The sequence below is a fragment of the Lutra lutra genome, chromosome 5 (assembly GCF_902655055.1).
Source record: "Lutra lutra chromosome 5, mLutLut1.2, whole genome shotgun sequence".
In the NCBI taxonomy this organism is placed as follows: domain Eukaryota; kingdom Metazoa; phylum Chordata; class Mammalia; order Carnivora; family Mustelidae; genus Lutra; species Lutra lutra.
In genome coordinates, this window is record NC_062282.1 from 40,561,433 (window position 1) to 40,575,677 (window position 14,245).

Sequence of the window (14,245 nt, forward strand, 5' to 3'; positions counted from 1 at the left end):
GGGAGAAGGAGGAGGTGGAGGGAGGGCTGGAAAGCCAAGCACAGGAGTTTGGAGGTGGAAATAAAAAATAAAATGCAAGATTAATCCTATCAAGATCCTGCTCAAGGACAGTTTTATATTGCTCAAGGTATGAAGTCTAAAGATTTCAAGGGTTTCAATTTGGGGGAATGGACACTGTGTAAACATGAGGAGATGGGAGAACAAAAAGAGAGCTTGATCCTCTATGCCTTGGGAGGGCCACAGATGGACAGGGCAAGGTGACACATGTTCTCATCCTTTCCAAAGGCCCTGTCTAGAGGACAAGCATGGCTGGAGGTATGAATCTGAGATTTTATACATACCTAGGAGCTGAAACTGTGAGAAGTGAAGCTACCCCACAAAAAGATACCAAAGGAGATAGAAGAGACATATCGATAGAAGAAGGAATATGGGCAACCCAGAGCTGTGGATGGTAACTAATCCCCTGCATGACTGAAGAATTTCTGGTCAGCTGGTTCAAAGAGGTTGTTCAAGATGAGAATTGGTACAAAGCCAGGAAGTTTAACAATGAGCTTGGAAACAAGGAAATGAAAGTTGGCTTTCTCCATTACAGCACCGTCGTGTCAGGTAAAGAGAGGAATGTCTGGTTAATGTCAGCCCACGCTATCATATGTGTATGCTCTTTCCTGTGCAAAGGGCATAGTTAGGTTATTGAGCAGATATTTGTATCAGGCCAGTCTCCCCTGTCCCAGGAAAGCAAAACCATGATGACTCCTTGAGATAGGGATTTGTAATGCAGGTAATGGAAAAGAGAAGGACAAACAGGGGACAGTGAGGCAACCTAGAGGTTAGGAAGCCATTTCTTCTCCAAGTCTAGAGAGTCAAAAGGAAGAGGCAGTGTTGCCGGAAGTCAGAGGCCGATTTTACCTGTAGAACTTGGTAATGGTGGGCCTGTTGGGGGAAAGCTACAAGGTGAAGGGCAGCAGCTGAATAGGGATAGGGGGACACTCTGGATTTTCACTTCTTCCCACTCACCAGTCTCCCTCCAGGCCCTTCAATGACCAAGCCCAGCTGGATATTAGTTGACAGACGAGCCAGGGAAATAAAGCCAGCGGAGGTCAGGCCCAGGATACAGAGCAAAGCAGGCAAACTGGCCAGAGGGCACCCGAGGATAAATACGTCCCAGACATGCATGGTGCTCTTGTAACATTTGGTCTGATGTGGGGATGGTCTTCTCCTTGTCCAGAGGAGCTAAGGACCCTCTAGGTGAATTCACTGTTCATCTGGACAGTCTCCACAGTCCTGTCACCTGCCTTCTCCTACCAGAATCCAATTAGACTCATTCTTCAGCCTCAGTTACAGAAGAATCAAGGTGTCCAATGGGGGCTCTCACGGTAGATCACACAGTTTCTCCTGCATGCTGAGAGGCTCCTGGAGCTGAGTGAAGGGTGAGGGACAAAAATCCTTGAGAACCTCCCATCCCCTGCCTTTAGAAGCTGGGAGGGAGCTGCTCTGTCCTGAGACAGGTGGCAGAATGGCACCCAGGCTGGGTGCTGGAGGCTTATGAGTTGTGGTAGGAACAGAGACCTGTACCGTATAAGCTAAAGGGTTTACGTTTCAGATACTACCTCTTTTGTTCTCTTTCAGTATTTTGGTAAATCAAAAAAGGCATTCAGAGTCCCTATGTGTGGCGCTGGTGTTAAGGAGGTGAGTGATGGGGTTGGGTGGTGGATTTTTGTCCAAGCTTGTGCCATAGCTCTGGAGTGGTAGTAGGTCCCTGGGGCCAGTGTTGGCAGGGAGATTGTCATGACAGTGGCCCAAGAATAAAGTGAAACTCAGATCAGAACCTCCAGGCAGAGGGAAGCAGCTGGATATGTGCCCTGACTATAACCCTAGCACACTAAAGCTTAGTGGTTTGGGGGTTTCATAGCTAGTGTTACTGAGCATTGTCTGATGAGATGCCCTATTATAAACACTTTGCCTGTATTAATTAATTTCACCCTAATAACAACCCTCTAAGGTAGGTACATGTGACAGATGTGGAAATGGAGGCTTAGAGGTTAAGCAACTTGCCCTGGGGAAACTGTAGAGCCAGGATTTGAATTCAGGCAGGGTGTCTGCAGAGCCAGCATATTTAACTATTACAGAGAACTCTGAGCACCTTGGAAAACAGAAGAGAAGATGTCTGAGGGAAAAGAGACTGAGAAGGTTCTGAAAGAGTAAAATGAAAGAGGGGAATTTTAGGAGAAGATGGGAATGACCAGAGAGGAGGACAAGCAACTGATTAGGTGAGAGTGTATGCGCCATTCAAGATTATATCAGCCACACGTGGAAAGGTCTGTGAGGAAATGGAAATCATGGTTGTACAGTCTGTGTCTAATGGTTCCCATGCCTAGATTCCTTGTAGATCTGTTGTTTATCCTTTCTGTTGGATCTTATTCATGGTCTTGTCTCCTCATAGTTCTGGCTATCATTGAACGTTGGTGTTGTACTTGAACATAGTTTATAGAAGTATTTTGAAGCAGAGAGTTCTGAAATCATCTTCAGAAATGTTTGCTTCTGAGGGGTTGCTGGCAATCTGGGATCAGCTTAACTCAAGTTCAAGCTTTAAGTTTTTTTTTTGTTTTTTTTTTAAAGATTTATTTATTTATTTATTTGACAGAGAGAGTTCACAAGCAGGCAGAGAGGCAGGCAGACAGAGAGGAGGAAGCAGGCTCCCCGCTGAGCAGAGAGCCCCATGCGGGGCTCGATGCAGGGCTCGATCCCAGGACCCTGAGATCATGACCTGAGCTGAAGGCAGCGGCTTAACCCACTGAGCCACCCAGGCGCCCCGGGCTTTAAGGTTTTGTGAACCACCAGATGACGATAAGCCAAGCCTTGCATGAGCTGGTTTATTTCTGATTTACCCTTTGTCTTGTGGCTGTGGGAGGCCTTTTGGATCTCAGGCCAAAGCAAAGGATTATTTACCATGGGGAAAGTGTCATATAAATAATGAGAAAGCAATTACTTTACATTCCTAAGTTGGTTCTGCATTTCCTCTCTCAGATCTCTTCTCTCTCTGATCCTATCAGCAATGGTGATTCTGGCATATTGATTGATGCTGGTGGCACAGCAAAAGGTCAGGGTGGGGAGCACAATCAGTAAACTGGAGACAGAAGTATAGAAGTGGTTGAGTGGATTTTCAGTGCTGAGCTTTAAGAAAGACCCTGAACAATTCTGCGGCACTCACTCTGTTTATAAGAAACAAAATTCATAATGGCAGTGCCATAAGCTATGACATCCTCTCATATCATGAAGAAACAATGAGCATGAAGGGAGGAGATTCAACGGGAGGCCTGCTCAAGCACAAAGGGGCCTGGGCCAAGTGGGTGCCCTCACCTTGTTTTTTCTTACATATCTATCTCTTGGCGGCTAAGGGGGCTCCCAGGAGCTAATAAGGGCAAACTGAATACCATGACTCAAAACTGTCAGGGGCAGGGATGGTCAGGATCTAGGATATGACTTTACCTTATTTCTAAGCTAATACATTAGCCGTTACTGTTTCATAAATGCTGGCAGAAGCTATCTACTCATACTTCAGAGAGAAAGGACCTTAATACGCATAGCACAGCAAGCAGCATCACCACCAGAACATTTGCTTGGTTCGTCTTGCCCCTACCCCTCCCGAGTCTCACAAGAACAACCCGGAGGGGCCCAGATGGCCACCTGAACATGCAGTGAGTTGCACTATAGCAGAGGACTCTGAGTTTGGGGAACACACTGTTTTATAGCCCGCAGTGAACAGCCTTCGCTTTGTCCCAGAGGAGATATTATCTCAGTCCTCAAGGTTGATTTTGAGGCTAGGTAAAGCGTGGCCAGGGCCTTGGTTTCTTGACAGACCAAGCAAGCATGTGTAGGGATGTTCAGAGCTCCTGGCAGATGACCTTCCCAACATAGATGATGTAGGGGGATTACGTACAATATGCATAATCTACAAAAACTATTATTTTCTGTTGTAGTCTCTAAATTTGGGTCACTTAGACTGGGCCAAAGCCCCAGCTGTTGGGATTCTGCTGTGTGGTCCCAGTCCGTCTACGCAGCACACTACATCTACTCTTTTCTCTTGAAGTTTTTCTTCTCATTTTAATCATCTGTGCTTGCTTTCAATTATGTTTTCACATGCTCTACTTATTTCTAAAACAGCATGCACAGTGGAATGATTGCTGATTTTGGCATTAAGAAAGCTGGATTTATGTAAAAGCTCTATGATTTGTCAAATAAGAAATCAACACACCCATCTGGCCCGTCAGGTAGTAAAGCTGGGGTACCACAGGACACTTTGTTTAGTGAAGTATATCTTAAGATTATCATTTTGAAAGTCAAATTTCTCCTCTACCTTCTAAAACTTATTCCTCCACCTGCACACTTTATCTTGCTTACTGACATCGTCTGTCCTTCCAGAGTCTCCGTCTTCATGCCTGTGCATGAATGTTCCCCAGTTTTATCTGCTGAGTGTTGTTATTATCCTTTTCTCTCCCTGCCGACATTGTTTACCTTGAACACGTTTCACCTGAAATCATTCAAGAGTTCCTAAGGCTTGCCACCTTCAATGGATCTGTCTTAGTATTGCTTGATCCTGTCATGTCACTCACTGCAAACACCTCCCATCCTCATACAGCCCCATTTCCTTACAGCATATGTTCCCCTTCTCTCCCTTTACACCTCACCTCGTATTATTTTACATCTTAATATTCCTGATTTTCTGTATTTCTCAGTAAACGCCGTGGTGTTTCACATCTTTGTGTTTTTGATGTTTTCCCTGCCTCAAATACCAGTCTTCTTTTTGACTAAGCCCTTTTCCTTTAAAAACTCGGGTCTTATAGGGGTGCCTGGGTGGCTCAGTGGGTTGAGCCTCTGCCTTCGGCTCAGGTCATGATCTCAGGGTCCTAGAATCAAGCCCCGCATTGGGCTCTCTGCTCAGCGGGGAGCCTGCTTCCCCCTCTCTCTGCCTGCCTCTCTGCCTACTTATGATCTCTCTCTGTCAAATAAATAAATAAAATCTTAAAAAAAAAAACAAAAAAAAAACAAAACTCGGGTCTTATAGTAGCCAGTGACATGATACAAGAAAAGGAAAGTAGAAGCATAATATTTGGAAAAGATATTGTGATCCAGGAACCCCCCCCCACCAAAACAACAGAAAAACTACCATCAGTAAGAGAATTCTATAAGGTGGCATGGTCAAGAGAGTACCCAGAAATGTCCATCAAATGGGGAATGGAACATTTAAATAAATTATGTTACATCCATATAATACGATGTTGTGTTGCTGTAAGAAGGAAAGAGGACACTATATTCTGACATGGAAGTATTTCTAAGATACACCATTAAATTTAAAAAGCAAGTTGCAGAACAGTGTGTATTGTGTACCTCTCTGTGTAGTGGAGGGGGAGGAATAAACATGTTTGTGTAAGGGAACTCTTGAGTAACAACAAGGAACTACAGAAGTTTTTGCTTTTGGACAAGGATGGTGAAGATTGGAAGTAGAGAGTGGTCAGTATGGGAGCCAAACCTCCCACTGCATGCTTTAGTGTTGTTGAGTTTTTAGTCATGTGAATTTAATACCTGCACAAAAGACAGATATCTAATACAAAATAAAACATAAAACCTCAGGCATTACCCCTATTCTTCTATGTGTCTTTCCCATGAGAAGGAGTCCAGTGAGGTGCCTGAGAACAGAGGCTTGGCACCAGACCCACCCGGATTTAATCCCATAACAGCACTTATCAGCTTTTTGACCTTAGGAAAGTTTTATATTCTGAGTCTCCATTCTCCTCCTTTATAATCTGGGAATGACAATCCTCAAAACAACACTTTTGAGTGAATATTAAGTGTGATAATGTTTGTAATATAATTAACACAGTAATTTACATAAAATTAGTACCTGGTATTTTATACATACATATGAGATATGTATCTATATGCATATATACATATATACTCACCTATAACACATATATATTTGTCTATATAACATATTTGATTAACACACTGTATTGAAAGGATCAAGTGATTCATTTGTGTCTCTTTCTCTTTGCCTTAACTTCCTGTTCCCATCCCCACAGACTTCTATGATTTATTAATATTTTTATCTCCAGTACTGGCACATTTAGGTGCTTAAGAGATATTTGTTAAATTGTTGATGAACTAAGCATGGCCAGTTCTTATGACTCTCTGAACAGAGGGAAAAAACCAACAGAAATATCCTGAAAATTTTCAGTCAAGTCATCTAACTTGTAAGGTGGGTATTATTACAAGTTCCTTCTCCCCCCATAACCTTGCCCCTCTGTGAAGACCAGAAAAGTACTTATGGACCAATCGGAGCCAAAGTTGGAGATTCTTTTCCTTTCTTATCGTAGGTTTTCATTAGATACAACTGAAGGTTGAATGGCGGACAAATGCTGTCCCCACATGACCCTTCTCACGGCTCTCCCCTGCATGCAGTTTCTCCAAGTATTCACACTTATACAACTGCAGATCCAGACTATGCTTCAATATGCTGATCAAGTTGGCTTACAATTTATGAAGCCCTTATTCCAATCAGCAGCACAAATGGGCAATGCTAACAGCTTTCTTAGGATTCCTCTGGAAGGAAAAAATCCCACTTTAGTTAGATAGGAACATGCATTCCGTTTCCTTTAGTAGTAGTTTGACTTACCGTGGAAGCTGGGTCCCCTGGGAGTCTGCTGGGGTTGAGAAGAGCCTGATTATCTCATTGGGGCAAAATCTCTTCCTCCTGAGAGTTCAGCTTTGGTAGTCTACCTGGTGGTGCAAACGCTCTTCCCTTACAGACACAGAAATGACACAGTGTGAGGTCTTCTGCTAGCTCCCAACCCACCCTGCCTCTTTGCATCAAGGCATAAAGCTTAAGCCTCTTATGTATTTCCCAGTAAAACAATGCTGTTCAAAAAAATATGTCAGGTTTATAATTTTTCTACATGTCTGATTTAGCTATCAGACTCATCTCCAGATATTTAATATGGAAACATAAATTTATAGAATTTGTATGAATTTATATAGGAATGTAAATGTATAAGGAACCTCTACATGTCTGTTTCATATGTTAAAAGGATTCTTTCCTAAGGAATTCATTCATAAGATTTGCTAAAAAGAAAATTGTCCATGTTCAGTGAATTTTTATTCAGTTTTATTTACCTGAACTTTAATTTTTAAAAAAATTTATCCAATATAAAAGCAGTGTCTCTGATATATGCATATGTATGTGTGTAATATCCTAGATAAAATGAATCCAATATATACTTTTTCCTTTTCAAATTCTTCTCTAGGTATATTTTTTTCTTTTAAAGATTTATTTATTTATTTGACACAGAGAGAGAGAGAGTGAGAGAAAGAGAGAGAGGGAGTGTGCACAAGCAGGGAGAGGGGCACAGGGAGAGGGAGAAGCAGGCTTCCCACTGAGCAGGGAGCCCAGTGTGGGGCTCAATCCCAGGACCCCGGGAACAGGACTTGAGCCGAAGGCAGACGCATAACCAATGGAGCCACCCAAGCGTCCCTCATCACAGTTTTCTAAATTGACTCAGAAATATACCCAGACAGGCCGTGAGGGTTGCTCAGTCAGTTAAGCATCTACCTTCGTCTTGGGTCATGATCCCAGCATCCTGGGATGAAGCTCCACATTGGGCTCCCTGCTCAGTGGGAAGCCTGATTCTACCTCTCTCTCTACGTGCTGCTCTGCTACTTGTGCTTGCTCTCTCTCTCTCTGCTCATCAAATAAATAAATAAATAAAATATAAAAAAAAAAAGAAAGAAAACTGTGATGATGGCATTTAGTGGCGCGGTAGATCTTGAAGCAAATTTGTTGATGTCAGTGCTGTTTCTGCCATTGAAAAGTCATCTGGGGGCGCCTGGGTGGCTCAGTGGGTTAAGCCTCTGCCTTCGGCTCAGGTCATGATCTCAGGGTACTGGGATCGAGCCCTGCATTGGGCTCTCTGCTCAGTGGGGAGCCTGCTTCTCCCTCTCTCTCTGCCTGCCTCTCTGCCTATTTGTGATATCTCTGTCAGATAAAATCTCTAAAAAAGAAAAAAAAAGAAAAGTCATCTGATCCATTCCACTACTCCTCACTCCTCCTCTGATTTTTTTTAAAGTATTTTCTCATATACTCCCATATATCGTCACATATATCAGTCATTTATAGTTTGATTCCAAGCATCAGGGTTTTTGTTTTTTTTTTAAGATTTTATTTGTTTGACAGAGAGAGAGAGAGATCACAAGTAGGCAGAGAGGCAGGCAGAGAGAGAGAGAGGGAAGCAGGCTCCCCGCTGAGCAGAGAGCCTGATGCGGGGCTCGATCCCAGGACCCCGAGATCATGACCTGAGCCGAAGGCAGAGGCTTTAACCCACTGAGCCACCCAGGTGCCCCAACTTCCTCTGATTTTTATAAACAAGTTCTATCAGTTGGGCCAATATGCATAGATGGGACAGGGAAAATGTTTAATCCCAAGCAGCCTGCCTTTTCCTGTTGTGACAAGAGACATTTGAATGACATTTGTTATCTTAAAGGGAGCAGAGATTTTCTCTAAAGGAGGCGCAGGTTCATAGCTGCTCTGGAGAAAATCAGTTCTACTACCCTGATTGGAAATGGGCAATTCTCCTCCAGATGACTGTTTTGCTTGTGGCCTGAGCTCCTTGAAGCTCTTAAAGCATCTCCAGGAGAAATACAGTTTATGCTATGCAGCATCACCTCACAGGGCTCAGATGTTTTCTCCAGCAAGGATTAAGGTAGGTAAGAAGTAACCTGGACTTTCAAAATGAGTGCTGCAAACTGGAAGCCAATAGAGCAAATGTTGCCTTCAGAGACATGTCATTTGACTCACATAATGTCTTAAAAAGCAGGACATTTTGATATACACATGAAGGCTACTGGCTTCTTAGCAAAATCAAGTCATATGGCAATATAGAGTCCATACCTGGCCTGTTACCAAGGGGCAGGGGATGAATCTCTGTTCTCTTTAGATGAGATACTCTCTCCTCAGTTTACTGCAAGCCCCCAACTCCCTAACTGTCTGGACCCCTCCAACAGGCCTGATCATGTGACTTGCCTGTACCATGCAGGTGTTTGAATTGATGACTTCTTACTTAAAATGTTATTTATATCTCATACTGAAGCATCCACCTCTCATGTTTAAATAATAGTTCTGCTCTGTACCTAGCCCATGTAGGATAGATTGCTAGATTAGCTCATAGTGTTACCCTAACAAACTCTAATTTGTAGATAGCAATACTCTTCTACAAAGCTATGTTAAGTTCTTAGTGTGACAAATGTTCTATTATATACATATTATTTCTCTTCCAATCATTTCCTTGTCTTAGACATTAGTATGTTTTGATCAGGGTCTTAGAGGAGTTCTCAATATATTGTGAAAATCAATCTTTAGTAAAATTTTACTAAGGTTTTGTTTGATTGTTTATACTGTAGGTTTGCTTGTTGATTTACTTCTTTGAATTTTAGATTCTCCTGTAATTTCTGACCTCCAGGCAAGATGAATGAATGGACTCCTGATATGTTAATGAGATAATGGTCCCATTAGAATTAGAGAATTATGGACACAGCTGCTCCAGAGAAGGCCAACATTATCAGCAATAAGGGAAGGTAGGGATCTCTGAGAATACTAGGTTTTTTTTTTGGAGTAATAGGATGCTCCTCCATCCCCAATCTCCTATACTTTAACTTTAAAAATGACATTTTTCTTTTTTGAGCTAAAGGATGAACACAGAAGATTCTTTCCACTTACGCATCTAGGAACTAAAACCCACCGTGTTTATCCCACAACAGCTCCTTTAATTCTCCTCCCAAAGTTGGTCAATGTCCACATTTATAATATGTTTACATTTCCTGTAGCTACTACACATCTGATTACTTTCAATGTGAAATAGTTGACTATCGGGGAACCTGGGTGGCTCAGTTGGTTGAGCGACTGCCTTCAGCTCAGGTCATGACCCTGGAGTCCCAGGATCGAGTCCCACATCAGGCTTTCTGCTCACCAGGGATTCTGCTTCTCCCCCTGATCTCTTTCCTCTCATGCTCTCTCTCTCTCTCAAATAAATGAATAAAATCTTAAAAAAAAAAAAAAAGAAATAGTTGACTATCCCCCTGTATTCATTCCTGCCATTAAGACAGCCACAGAGAATACAGGTATAAACCAAGGATAACGGCAGTGTGTGAAAACCATCAACTCAAACTCTTGGAGTGTTCATCTGAAATCATGTAAAGGGGGCAGATGGGCAGGTTGGTAACGCATCTATAACATACTGGTATAGACTCCATGAAACAGGTATGAACAGAATGCTTTGAGAACTTAAGGGAAGGAATCAGTTATTCTACCAAAAGCTTCTTGGGAGAAGAGACACAGGATTTTGAAAGATGACTAATGGTTTTGCCAAGCATGTGAAGAAAGGTGGGTACTCCAGGTAAAAGAAAGAGTTTATGTGAAATCTCAACACCCATATAGCCTGATGAGGAAATGGAGCAAAAGCTAGTATGGCTGAAGAGAGAAGTAAGTAATACCAGAATTTCAAAGGGCATTTGCAACAATCCATTACAGTAAGAAATACAGCCTAAATGTGTAGGGTAGTTGACTGGGTAAGAGGGGCTACCTTCAGGGTACAGGCAGGAAATGAAGGAGCAGCAGTAGGAGTCAGTGGCAACTGAAGTTTCCTCTGTAGGAGCATCTCTGCATGCTAACAGCATCATCAGGGGAAAAAAACCCAAGAGGCAGCAGATCTGTGGTCAGCCAAAGGGGTTGGGACACTGTGAATCTGTTGAATGACCTCTTTGGCTAAATCTAAATGGATGGTCTTCATTGTTTTCTGATATGATCTTTCCCCTTCTTCCCTGAAATTGTTTTCTCTTATTTTCTAAGACATGACCCTCTTATGTTTCTTCTTACCTATGCAATCCCTCCTTGGCAGAGGAAAAGGAGTGCCTGAAGGAGGCTCTAGTCATCAGTCTGCTGTTCCTATCTCTTGTGTATGCTCTTTCATTCTGGTAATTTCCTACTTCACAGCTCCTCATTTACCACCTGTGGACTAACTTCTTTTTTTTTTTTTTTAAAGATTATTTATTTATTTATTTGACAGAGAGAGATCACAAGTAGACGGAGAGGCAGGCAGAGAGAGAGAGAGGGAAGCAAGCTTCTTGCCGAGCAGAGAGCCCGATGTGGGACTCGATCCCAGGACCCTGAGATCATGACCTGAGCCGAAGGCAGCGGCCTAACCCACTGAGCCACCCAGGCGCCCCATAACTTCTAATTTCATGTCTGCCCCCATCTCTCTCTAGATTCCAGACTTTTGTGCAACTGCCTACTGGGCATTTCCACCAGGGTGCAGGTTCCTCAAGCTCAATATCCAAAACTACATTCACCTCCCTGGACTCTCATGGATGCCTTTTCTCAGGGAATGACCCTCCATCTACTTGGTTTCCCAGACTCCTCTCGATTCTAAGTTCCATGGGACTATTTCAGTCTTGGTTACCACTAGTTCTATGAATGGCCTGCACAGAATAGACACTCAAACATTGGTACAATAAATGAAGGAGGCAGAATGGGCCCTTAATGTTTCTGGCTTCTATCAATGCTCTTGGAAAAAATGTCATCCTCTACCGTTCTCCCATCCCATTTTTGCCCGAGTTAATCAAATCAGCTTCGATTTGCTTCCAAAAGCCTTCCCTGACTACTCCCCTACTTCCCTTCCTGGTCTGCTAAGTTCCATAACTTCCTGCATACACTTTAACCACAGCACATGCCATATGGTTTCCATGCATGCCAATTTCACCCACCAGCTACATAAGGGATAAAGCAGGTATCTTCTTTACATTCTGGCGCCTATTTTCTTGACGGAAGGAAGCAAGCAAAGAAGGAAGGACAGACTGACAGATATTCTGTGGAGAATGTCCAGAATATATGTGGAAATGAGTGTGGAGCTCAGAAGAGAGCTGTGGCAGAGAGAGATTTGAATTATCCGTGCTGATGCCATAGGGTGATGGGGTGATTGTTCTCTTCCTGAAAGCTGTGTGAGGGACAAACTGTCTAGGTCTACAGGGCCTGAGATGGAAGGTAGTCTTGGTTATAAGACACCAAAGAGTAGTGGGGACTGTGATAAATTAGCAACAACAGCCCTCTGTAAAGGGGACAAGCTAATAATTGCTATGCAGAGGTGCTGGCCCAGTGTAGCCAGATCTTCTGATTTTTTTTTTTTTCCAAAAGAAGTAAAAAGTCCCTATTTTTTAATGAATGAGAAGTCTCCTACATTTTAAATGCCAGTCAAACTAAACAACTCAGCCAGATTCAGGCCATGGCTTGGCAATTTGTGTCTTCTGGTATAAAACATTAAGGAAAGCTGATTTATAAACTATGACATTGTGTATATACTGATGATGGGAAGAAAAACAGGTCACTATTCAAAAGGAGGACAGAAAAGTATCTATAAGAACACACTCATCAGCTACTAGCTGAGTTAATTAAGGAAACACATATTTGAGGAAAGAGAAAAATTTATAAAAGGGGCTATCAGGTAATGAATATTGGATCAGGTCCTTGGTTTGATTTTGGAGTAGGAATGAGTTATGTGTGAAAGAGGTCCAGTTTTGAAAAATGAGGGATTTCTTTAACAGCAGTGGATAATTTTTTAAAGACTTGTGGTACATTCTCAGCTATACATAATACTGCAGAAATGCACATCGTAAAATCCAAATATGAAAATACATCCAAGTCAATGAGCTCTCCACTCACCTCATAAACAAATTATACAATTTGAGAAATTAATTTTAATTAATAATTCAACTATATTTTAAATTACACTAAAATTAATTTTACATCCTGAGTGTTGTGTGAACTTAAGAACACTATATGAACTTATTACGTCATTAAGTCCTGTTATGACCCCCTGAAGTGAGTTTTTTATTCCCATTTTTCAGACTGAGAAACAGGTTCAAAAAGCTTCATTTGTTCATTCATTTATTCATTCATTTGAAAAATATTCATTTGACCTAATATGCAGAGCATACAGCAGTGAACGAAGCAGATAAAATCCCTGTCCTCATGTAGCTTATACTCCTGGTGAAACCAAGTAGACAAAGAGGTACAGTAAGTGGCTTTCCTTCCAGACCTAGCACTTTCTTTGAATCCAGGCCTTCTATTAATTCTAAGGTACAAAGGTTCCAGCAAGTGGTCATTACTCTTCAATAACAGCAGTTTTATGGAGCCAGAATGGGGCAGATCTATGATTCAGAAAGTGAAAGTTCTCAGGACAGCTAAGTAGCCCCTGGCCTACTCCTCCACCATGTGATGTCATGAGAGACCCCTCTGAGGTTGGGTTTCCTGCTCTGCGACAGTTGAGATAATATCTGCTCTGGCCCTGGAAGAGCTGTGGTGAAAGCACAGCAGGAAAGAAGATTTTAAGAAGTGAAAGTTCTTATGAAATCCTATGTATATATTTGTGTAATGTTTGGTATATTTTACAAAGAGCTTTCAAGTAAATATAAATATAGTGTAATTTATAATACTATACAAACAGCCAAATACAAATATAAATCAACCAATGGTGAATTTCCAGCAATCTCAGGAAATCTGGAGTACTGTTCTGGGTTGTTGAGGTAGCTTTAAGGTTGTTGATTTGAAGAGATGTGTCATTTAATTGCCCTTAGAAGCATTTTGTTATAGCTGGAAACAGAGGGGCAGAGACAAAAAGACCCAGACACATGAAGAGCTGCTGAGAATAGCTGACTCCAGGGAGGAAATTCAATGAACAAATATTTGCTAGTTGCCTACCACGACTATTTTGTTCATTGCTGTATCCTCAATGCCCAGGACAAACTTCCTGTTCTGGAAAGGAGACAAATTAATATATACAAAGGAGACAATTAATACATACATGTGTTTATGGTAGGTAGTTATTATTATTACCTAATTATTATTATTATTATTGGTTATTTGTCTCCTTTTCCTGCTCTGAAAAGGAGACAAATTAATATATACAAAGGAGACAATTAATATATACATCTGTTTATGGTAGGTAATCAGTGCTACAAAAAGGAGCACTGGATGATGGTGAGGGGTGGTGCAAAGGAGGGAGAGAGTATTACTTAAGATAATTAAAGTCAGCTGCATCAATAAACAAATCATGCAATCTCAGTGGCTTAACCAACAAAGGTTTCTCTTTTCATAAAGTCTGATGAGGGCTGGTGACCCCAGGACCCAGGCCCTCTCCATCTTACT

General features: G+C 42.0%; 1 long non-coding RNA gene across 1 annotated transcript in view; it reads right to left on the reverse strand.

Moving 5' to 3' along the window:
* LOC125100730 (uncharacterized) overlaps positions 1–14,245 on the reverse strand; it is a 73,332-nt gene that overhangs the window by 49,708 nt on the left and 9,379 nt on the right. The window contains exon 2 of the long non-coding RNA XR_007127633.1: positions 6,674–6,799. This is a non-coding gene — a long non-coding RNA (uncharacterized LOC125100730). The remainder of the gene's footprint in view (positions 1–6,673; positions 6,800–14,245) is intronic.